At 40.7% G+C, this 8,695-nt stretch overlaps 1 protein-coding gene across 9 annotated transcripts in view; it reads left to right on the top strand.

Annotated features, from left to right (window-relative positions):
- The window catches only part of PPM1B (protein phosphatase, Mg2+/Mn2+ dependent 1B), a 101,453-nt gene that overhangs the window by 32,163 nt on the left and 60,595 nt on the right, over nt 1–8,695 (top strand). For 6 of the 9 annotated variants that reach the window (XM_019549385.1, XM_019549386.1, XM_019549382.1 and 3 more), the window contains exon 2: nt 181–235. The exons of the other annotated variants lie outside the window; for them this stretch is intronic. The gene's annotated coding sequence lies outside the window, so the exon portion shown is untranslated. The remainder of the gene's footprint in view (nt 1–180; nt 236–8,695) is intronic. 9 annotated transcript variants of the gene reach the window in all.

Genomic DNA, 8,695 nt, shown 5'->3' with positions numbered 1-8,695 from the left:
AAAAAAAAAAAAAAAAAAAATAAAAAATCTAGCCTTAAAGTTCTAATGATGCTTTTCATACCAGTCTGTGTACCTAACTTCTTTTTCTTTGTCTGTCTAGGAAATTTAAAAATAAAGCAGATGTTGTAATGCATTTTTATTAAGGTTTTTAAGGTCATTTTATTCTGTATTTGTTGGCAGGAGGAATGTAAACCTAATGTTCTAGATCAGTTCTGGAGGATTTGGCAGGTTACAGGTAAGAACAAACTCTGCCGATTTTGGGGACAATGGGGTGGCAAGTACTTGAGAGGGATCTTTGGTGTTGAACATGAATCCTTCATTGACTTTTAAGATTTATTTCTTTTTTTAACAGTTGGTATATCTTCCAAATAGATTAACTCTTAGCTAGACATCTTTTAATAAGTTACATTTTTAACAAAATTTTTGAATGGAAAATTAGATTTTTAGAAGTTGGAAATCATCATTTTTCAACATCCTTACATTTACCAATAGAAAATTGATGGTTGCTTTGTGTCCGACAAAGATAGTAATGTACTGGTAGACAGAACTCTTGAAACATCTTGGCACCATCAAGCTAAGATCAATTTACTGTCTCCTTTCTCTTTCCCTTAGGGTCTTTTCTGCCTTACGTGAGGCAATAGCAGCAGTACTACTGAACTTTCCTTTTTAATTCTTTTATGATCAGCTCTAACTCTTAAGTGTTCACAAGTTCAGTGTAGCTTCAACTTCTGAAAGACTTGTGCTTCAGGGTTTTCAGTCTTCCCCAAGTCAATGTCTCAGGTTCTGGTGGCTTCATTTCTATCCATTACTCTGCCTAGCAGGTTGAGAACTGCTGGTGAAGAGGATACAGATATCAGTTTCCCCACCAAATAATAACTCTCTCAACCACTTTTTTTCTGGCTGTTCTGTTTTATAGCAATACTTTGTCTTTTTTTTATTTTTACTAGAAAACTGCTTGTGTTAACTAATGTTTTATGCTTTTTGGTAGCTGCTTCTCCTTTTAAAATACATTTTGCGGTGGGAATAATTTTTTATAAAATCAGTTGCTTTTCATTTTATTATGGTTCAGTTGTAGTACTATCTGGTCAGTGTGACCTTTTGGGGCGGCAGGGAGGGGAGAAGAATGTAATTATTTCCAGATATTGGTATCTTTGACAACACACAAGTTCTTTTTGCCCTGTGAATGGTTTTCATCATTAGTTGTAACACCAAAATTCTGACATTTTTGTTTCTGAGCTGCGTAGTCCTCATATAGTGATAGACTTATTGTTGAAACTCATTTTGGTTTGTGGTAAATGTGTACCTAAAAGTGGCCTTTAAAACATTCCAAAGAGCACAGTATTGATGAGCATTTAAAATAAACCACTGTACAGCAAGTTCCTTCATTTCTGGTTGCTATGTTTTCTTGGTCCAGCGTTTACATTTCACTTTGATCGTTAGTGCTGTTTGCATAGCTCATCATTCTAGCAGGAAAAAAAAGTATTCTTTTTTTTATTGTGTGTATTAGTGATGTAGCAGGGTTACCCTATTGTTAAATCTACACTTTGTTTCCACTGTGAAATGTCTGTTATAACTATTTACATTAATATTTTTATCTTGGAGAATATAGCAGACTCTTAATAGACAAACATTCAGCACACCACCCAGCAAAAGCTTACTACTTGATATGGTTGTATGATTTGTTTCTTTGGTAGTGTAATGCTTCTGAATATTTTACTAAGTAAAACTGGTTACAATGGGTCCAATTGTATTTTAAAACTAATTAAGGGTAGTGCTTTAACTCTGGGCCCCTGGCAGATCATTTATTTTCATGCCATAAAAACACTGTACCATATGCACAGCTACACTTGCAAAGAAGGAAAAAGTGACATGTCGGGTTGCTTTGCTACTGCTTACCAAGCTCTCTCAGCCCAGCGCTGGTTAGTAGAACCATTGTAGAAGCTCTCCAGGACCCCCGTGCCAGGCAAGGGAGATGGGTGAGGGGAGAGGGTGGGGAAATCCCTGTCCTGCAGAGCCAAGCAGACTGCTAATCCCTTCCCTTGGTTCTTGGCAAAGCAGGGAGAATCCCTCCTCTGAGTCAAGGAGGGCTTTGGCTCTGGGTAAAGGATGCAGGAGGTACTACTCTTAGGACAGGCTTCCTCCTTTTCCCCTTCTGAGCAAAGTAGAAGGGGACGGAGGAATTTTTCCCCTGTAGTCAAATGTATGGGGTTACCCCTGTGCAGCACGGACTGGAGGTTCTCATCCTCTCCCCAGCCTTCCCCCTCCCCAGCATGAAGCCCAAGTGTCCAGGGATCCCCATTCCCTATGCAGACAAATGGCTGTGCATTCCCTCTTCCCTATGCTTTGCCCAACACAGGGAGGAAGAGAGGAAATCCCCAGTCCTGAGTCCTGCTCTGTACTGGGGAGAGGGGTTTCCGTTCACACCTGACCTCTTGTTCTGGGGGTTATCCTCCTTGGGGTTGGAGCCAGGCATGTAGCCTTCCCCTCAGAGGGATAAACCTGTGGCAGAAAGGTTAGGGAAAGTTCAATTAAGTGCAGTTTCCATGCTTAACTGATTTATTTTTCCCCACACCACGTGATTGAATTTTCCCCCTGCCCTTGCGTCCTGAGACCTCTCCCTGGGCCAGGAGGGTTTGAGGGAAGGGAGGGATGGATGGTGCTGCTGTGGCTTCCCTCCTCTGCTGCCTGCATTCCTGTCCGGAGGTGGGGCAGAGGAGAGTGGAAAGGGCTGGAGCACAGTGCCCGGGGAGGTTCCATGGTCTTGCCGAACCTGGGGAGCTCTGCGCTGTCAAGGGGAAGCCAGAACAGAGCTGTCTGGATTTGGGATCATGGACCCTGGGCCGAGAGGGACTGCAGGAGGTTCAGGGGAAAGCTAGTTAGGGTGGGACCACAGGGCCTTTGTAGGATTTGTTACTGGCACAGAGCCAGCTTGCCTGAGCTCAGCTCAACTCAGGCTCAGCTTTTGTCAGCTCCACCTCCGCCGCCAGCGAGGACACGAATGCACAGCTCCGTGTGTCTCAGTCCTGCCCTCCTAGCCTGGACAACTTGCCACCCTCCTCTTTCCCTGAAGGAGGCAAGTACCTGGGGCTTGTTGGAGCAGTCCCAAACTGGCTTGCAGGGCCAGTGAGCTGGGTTTGGCTAGGGGCTCCCTGGGGTACAGTTCTCTCCCATCACGCACAATTGATTAACACGAGAGTCTTTTTAATTTTTCTTTTCTTTTTTTCGCTGCTTCAAATAAAAATGCTTTACACAACCTTTACATAGAAATGATTTGCATAACCCTTTAAAGGATTTTAAGGAGACCAAGGGAAGCCAAAGTCCCCATGCCTCTGTTAGTCTACCTCCTGACTCCATGCCACAACCTTCCACTTCCCCTTGCCCTTGGCCCCAGCCCCCAGTGCAGGGAGAGCCCAAGGGTCTTGGATCCTAGACATGCCCCTGCTTGTCAGCCCTCTAATGTGCATGTTAGTGAGGGTATTATCCCTTAATGTATGATTGCTCACAGAATGTGCCAACTTCAACATTCCTTAGAATTAGCAGGTGCTAATTGTGACACGTAACCTCACTCTTGAAGTCCCATTTATTAGGTTTGCTCCATCTGTTTACCACATTCCTTTGCCACTTTTCCTTTAATGTACAGAAGAGTGGACTAAAGCAGATCCTCTTGCCACTGATGTCCAAGTTTGCATATGGCCACAATGTTATAGCATATCTTTGCAAACCCTTGAAAAGATTCTGTTCTTCCTCAGACCATGGTAGTTGTATATAAATTAGCTGTAGAGAACAGGGTCAGTTACTATATTTGCTCACATAGTACATACACCTTTTCTCCAAACATCAGCCCTCCAAATTTGGAGTGCATGTCTTAAGTGGAAGCTATTTTTTTGCCTGGAATAGAATCGCAACTGTGCTTCATTGTGCAGCAGCAGTGGCATTACTGTTCAGGCAGCTGACAATCATTTGACTTAATATCTCATTGTTCTTTGATCTACACATGATGATCTCATTTTTAATTGTCTTGATATTTTACTTATCAGGCTAACATTTTCTGGCAATTTTTCTGTCTGCTCTCTGCTCCTGGTCTCTCTTCTCCTATTCCACAGCTGTAGAGACTCTTTAGCTCTTTTCAGCTTACCAGAGTCCATCTCTAGTCTTATTTCAACCTCCTTTTTTCCCCCCAGATGTGCCTATGAACAGAATTTCAGTTAACTGTGTCCAGTAGGGTCAGTAGTTATTCTCTTAGTTTATATGATATAGCTGCACAAAGGAAAACAGATTTTTGGGTTGCATCAAAAAAAGCATTAGGTGTAAGATGTATATAATATATGGTAGTGGCTCTTTACTTGGCACTTGTTGGCCTCATCTAGAGTATTATATGCAGTTTTGGCTCCACATTTTGAAAAAGAACATGGCGAAGTTAAAGAGGGTTCAGAAGTGGACATCAAAAGTAATAAAGGATGTGGAAGGCAAGTTTATATGAGGACAGAATGAGGGAAATAGGCATATCCAGCTTGCAAAAGAGGCTATTAAGAGAAAACATGATAGCAGTGTTCAAATATTTGAAGGGCTGTCATAAAGAAGAGGGAGGGCACCTCTTCTCTCTTGCGGCAGAGAGCAGAACATGAACTAATAGCTTGAAGTTTTAGCAAAGTAGGTTTAGATTGGACATTAAGGAAGGCTTCTTGTTATGTCTTGTGGTTGTGTGGGGTTGATTAGTTTTATTAATAGTTTAGGCAGTGGATTTATATAGAATGGTTTGGATAGAGATGATTCTGTCTTTGCTTCAGGGATAGATAACCTCTGAAAGTTCCTTCTCACCTTACTTTTCTATGATTCCAGAAAAAAGAAAAGAACAATGAATTTAAGAACTTAGGCTGTAATTCATTTTAATTAATGAACTAATAATGGCTTTACTTTGCAGGTTCTAAGAGAATTCATTCTTATACCTTTCAGGTAAACCCATTAATAAATGTTGTAATTTTGGAAGAGGCATTGCTTTTCTCTTAGAAAATTTGAATCTCTGTAATAAGCACAAGTTAGAGCTCTGTTTTAACTGTGGAGTCATGACTTCACCTCCTTATTTATTTTTCATATTGAATATGGGATAAATGATGCCTTCTTTTGTAAAGTGCTTTGAGACCTAGGCTGAATGGCAAGATGTTAGAATTATTTATCATTACTGCCACCTAAAATATCATGATGTGTTATAATTAATGTAGCTGGACATCTTATAATAGTAATTGTGCAAGATCAAGTAATTATTCAAAGTTTCATGGTTTGTTTTGCTCAGTTGAAATACAGACTGGAACAGAACTCATTTTTCGAACTAGGATTTGGGAACAGAGTGGAAGCTGTCTGTCTGTCTGTCAGTATGTTCTTGAATTGTGAAACAGTTTGGACAAACCTTCTGGTATAGTACAGCAATGGTTTTCAACCTTTTTTGACCTTTTTCAACTAGGACCCACTTGTAAATATTGATGACCAGTCCTGACTCAGTGCCCCTCACTCCTCATCCGCTGCCCCCCGCACCCAGGCTTCAGCCCCGCAGTGTGTGGGGTAGGATGGGGCAGGGGGACCCTGAGCAGCCCCTCACAGGCTGGAACTCTGCAAGCCTGCAAGGGAAAAGCCACTGTTTCCTACTTTTTTCCCTTTTAAAGGGGAATCCATTTTCAGAGTTCGTTGATGCATTTTTAAAGTTTGTTCATGACCCTTTCATATATTCTTGTGACCCACTTTTGGTTCATGCCCCACGGATTTAGAAACGTCGTAGAGCACAGCTTGTAGTAGTAACCTTAAGGCAGCAATTCAGTTGTTCATTTAGGCCTGGATGTAATTATTATCTTTCAAAAGAGTGCTTTTACAGAGCCCTTGGAATGAAGAAAATAATCTAAGATGTATTTTGTGATTACAGATACTTCACTCTCTTGGTTATTGCTTTCATCTTCAGTTTCTTGTGTTGAGTTTTTTCTGTAGAAACGTCATCCTTTTTTATAGCAGGAACACATGTGCCTTGTAACAGGAAACTTTGGCACTATTTTTTCTTTTCCACAGCAGTGCCTTTTTAAAAGTGGTGAACCCATGGAGTGATCTCTTTGGAGAAAGAAATTAGCAATATACTTTCATAGTGTGTTTCTAAAAGATTGAGGCTGGACCACCCAAATTATTTTAAGAGATGGTTTGCTGTGCTTGTATGGATTGTCAGATGTCAAGGCATTGGTTTACTCATGAATACCTTCATTGAAACTGACTACTGATCTGCAGATTGGTAACAAGTACAGTAAACCACTGATACTGGTTTTAGACGTGATTTTACACTGCTTGTCTTACAGTAAAACAGCCAGCAAACAGGATTTTCAATTCCTAATACTGTATATGTGGGAAATAACTTGGTAGGATTTTCTGCATCGAGGTTAACCCCTGTATATCAAAACAGAATATAACCTTATCTCAAAATATTTTATTGTTTTTTGTTTGTTTGTTTGTTTTTTATTAAGACCAACTGGAGTTAGAGTATAATATTTTTTTTTACTTTTTTGATATCTTTCCTCAAAGAATCTCAAACTATTTTACAAACTTCATTTTGTATTTACACACTTGTAAATAGCTTGTGTTTACAAACTTGATTTTGCATCAGTATGCCTGATAATAAACAGATGAGGATAGTTTTAAGGAGTTTAGGAGAGTAGAAACTGGAAATAACTTTTTCAGTTAACATGCAGTTCATAGTACAAAATAGATGTTAACTATGTTTAGACACATACTGTATAGTGCTTACTGTAGTATAATATCCCTATGTATTTTGGCTTCCATCTCAAAATCTTGAGAGGCACACTTGTTCTCTTTTTGGAAAAATGGGATTAGAGTGATTGCAGGCTAGATGCACAAAGGGTTGGGGGTGGAATAGTCAGTCCTTAGTTTAAATACATGGGGCAACTTTAGTTGCTTTTGACTGGGGTTCACATCAGCCTCTGTATTGAGCAGGGAGCTGCCTAAGCTAGTCGGTAGAAAGTGCAGAAGATAGATGCATCTGAAACTTGGCCCGTCTCCTGGTTTTTATCACTCTCTTGGCCTTAAGGAGGTGCCTATCTCCATTTCAGTTTCACAGTCCTGAATCCTTTCTTGTTCTTTGGTGGTGAAACTGAGGAGGTTACTCCTTTTTGTGAAAAATGAGGCTGGAAGAGACCGGGAGTGGTGCTTTTATACAGTAGTCTGTTACAGGATCATGATGTGGGAGACTAAAGTTCAATTTCCTCATCTATTTTTAGGAGGTTCAAATCCAAATCTGTCTCTCAGGAGCCTTAACCACCAGCACTTTCCACCCCTGTTGGAGCTGCACCACTTTTAATAACATAATTAAAAGATTTCTAGGCTGGACAGAGATAATAATATGACTTCAGCATAATTGCTTGGAAAGGGGGGAACCTTTAGTTCCAATCCCTGCTCCAAGAACTACATTTTTATCAAGTGAGTAAGTGTTTGTTTTTTGTTTTTTAAATACTTAACAAAATTTTTAGGCTTCTTATTTCTCTGAATTGCCTTCACTTGTGTGGCCATTAAGCATCAGGTTTTACTAACCAAAAAATGAGGTTCTGAGATCCCTGTAACCTTGCTTAGTGGTTTCTGCATGTTTTTAATATGCCAAATAGTATTGTCATCTACCTATGAACATTCATTATGTGTTTGGCAATCCCTGTCATATTTGATTTTATTTTATGATAACCCCACATTTTATGCCAAAGGTTCTTGTATCTTGTTTGTGATACCTAACTGTAATGTAAAGTTACTGGGGAAAATGGGAGGTTTTGCCAGGTATCTGGTGGATATTTGGGTTTTCTGGCATTTGAAAAATTGTTGGAAGCCCTGTAGAATTAAGGGATAAATTTGCTGCATATGTTTGCTAGACTGAAGTAGTTAATGTTGTCGTTTTGAATGGTCACCTTTTCGGTGTTAGCTAATGCCTGTTAAAATCAATAGGATAGTCATACATGAGTACACAGTGTTGAATTGGTTATGTGGTGCTATTCATAGCCAGAAAAAGTAAAAACACATGTTCTTAAAAGAAGATAGCTTGAAGTCCTGTCCCTTAAGCCCTGCCCTTGCCACTGGAAGTCCTTCTCATTTACTGTACTTTCAGAGGCAAAGCTGTGTTATCTGGCATCTTACAAGCCAGCATGTTCTCTATGCCAGCTTGTAAGGTAAAGTGAAACTGGAAGTGCCCACCGTGGCATTTCCAGTTTCTCTGAGTCCCCATAGCAAAGCACCCTGCGCTGCTGAGCTCCCATAGCTTGGGGGCATAACAGGCTGCGCGGGGCCCACCTCCCTGTCCCGCAGGAGGGGCGGCGATGCTGCGGGAGGGGCAGTGACACCCTGGAAGCGGCGGCCCGAACAGGCAAGGACATCTGTTTGGGCTGCTCAGTTAACCGGCATATTTTGTTATCTGGCATTCCCCATTCCCAGGGGATGCTGGATAAAAAACCTTTTACTGTACTTCTTTTGGCAAGGGGGTTTGCCATCTTGGAACTGGAAAAAATCCCCCAATTATGTTCTAATAATCAAGCATTGACTACAACATAAATTAATTTAATTTCAAGAAATATTTTTGTCTTGATTTATGTGTTTGCATAGTGTACATACAGGTGATTGCATAATGGCTTAAAATAAAGTCCTACTTTTGTATATTGTGGGGGAGGGATGT

The sequence above is a fragment of the Crocodylus porosus genome, unplaced genomic scaffold (assembly GCF_001723895.1).
Source record: "Crocodylus porosus isolate Cpor-Errol unplaced genomic scaffold, CroPor_comp1, whole genome shotgun sequence".
In the NCBI taxonomy this organism is placed as follows: Eukaryota; Metazoa; Chordata; order Crocodylia; family Crocodylidae; genus Crocodylus; species Crocodylus porosus.
The sequence above is the reverse complement of the archived record's forward strand: the minus strand, read 5'-3'. Positions and strand labels throughout refer to the sequence as shown.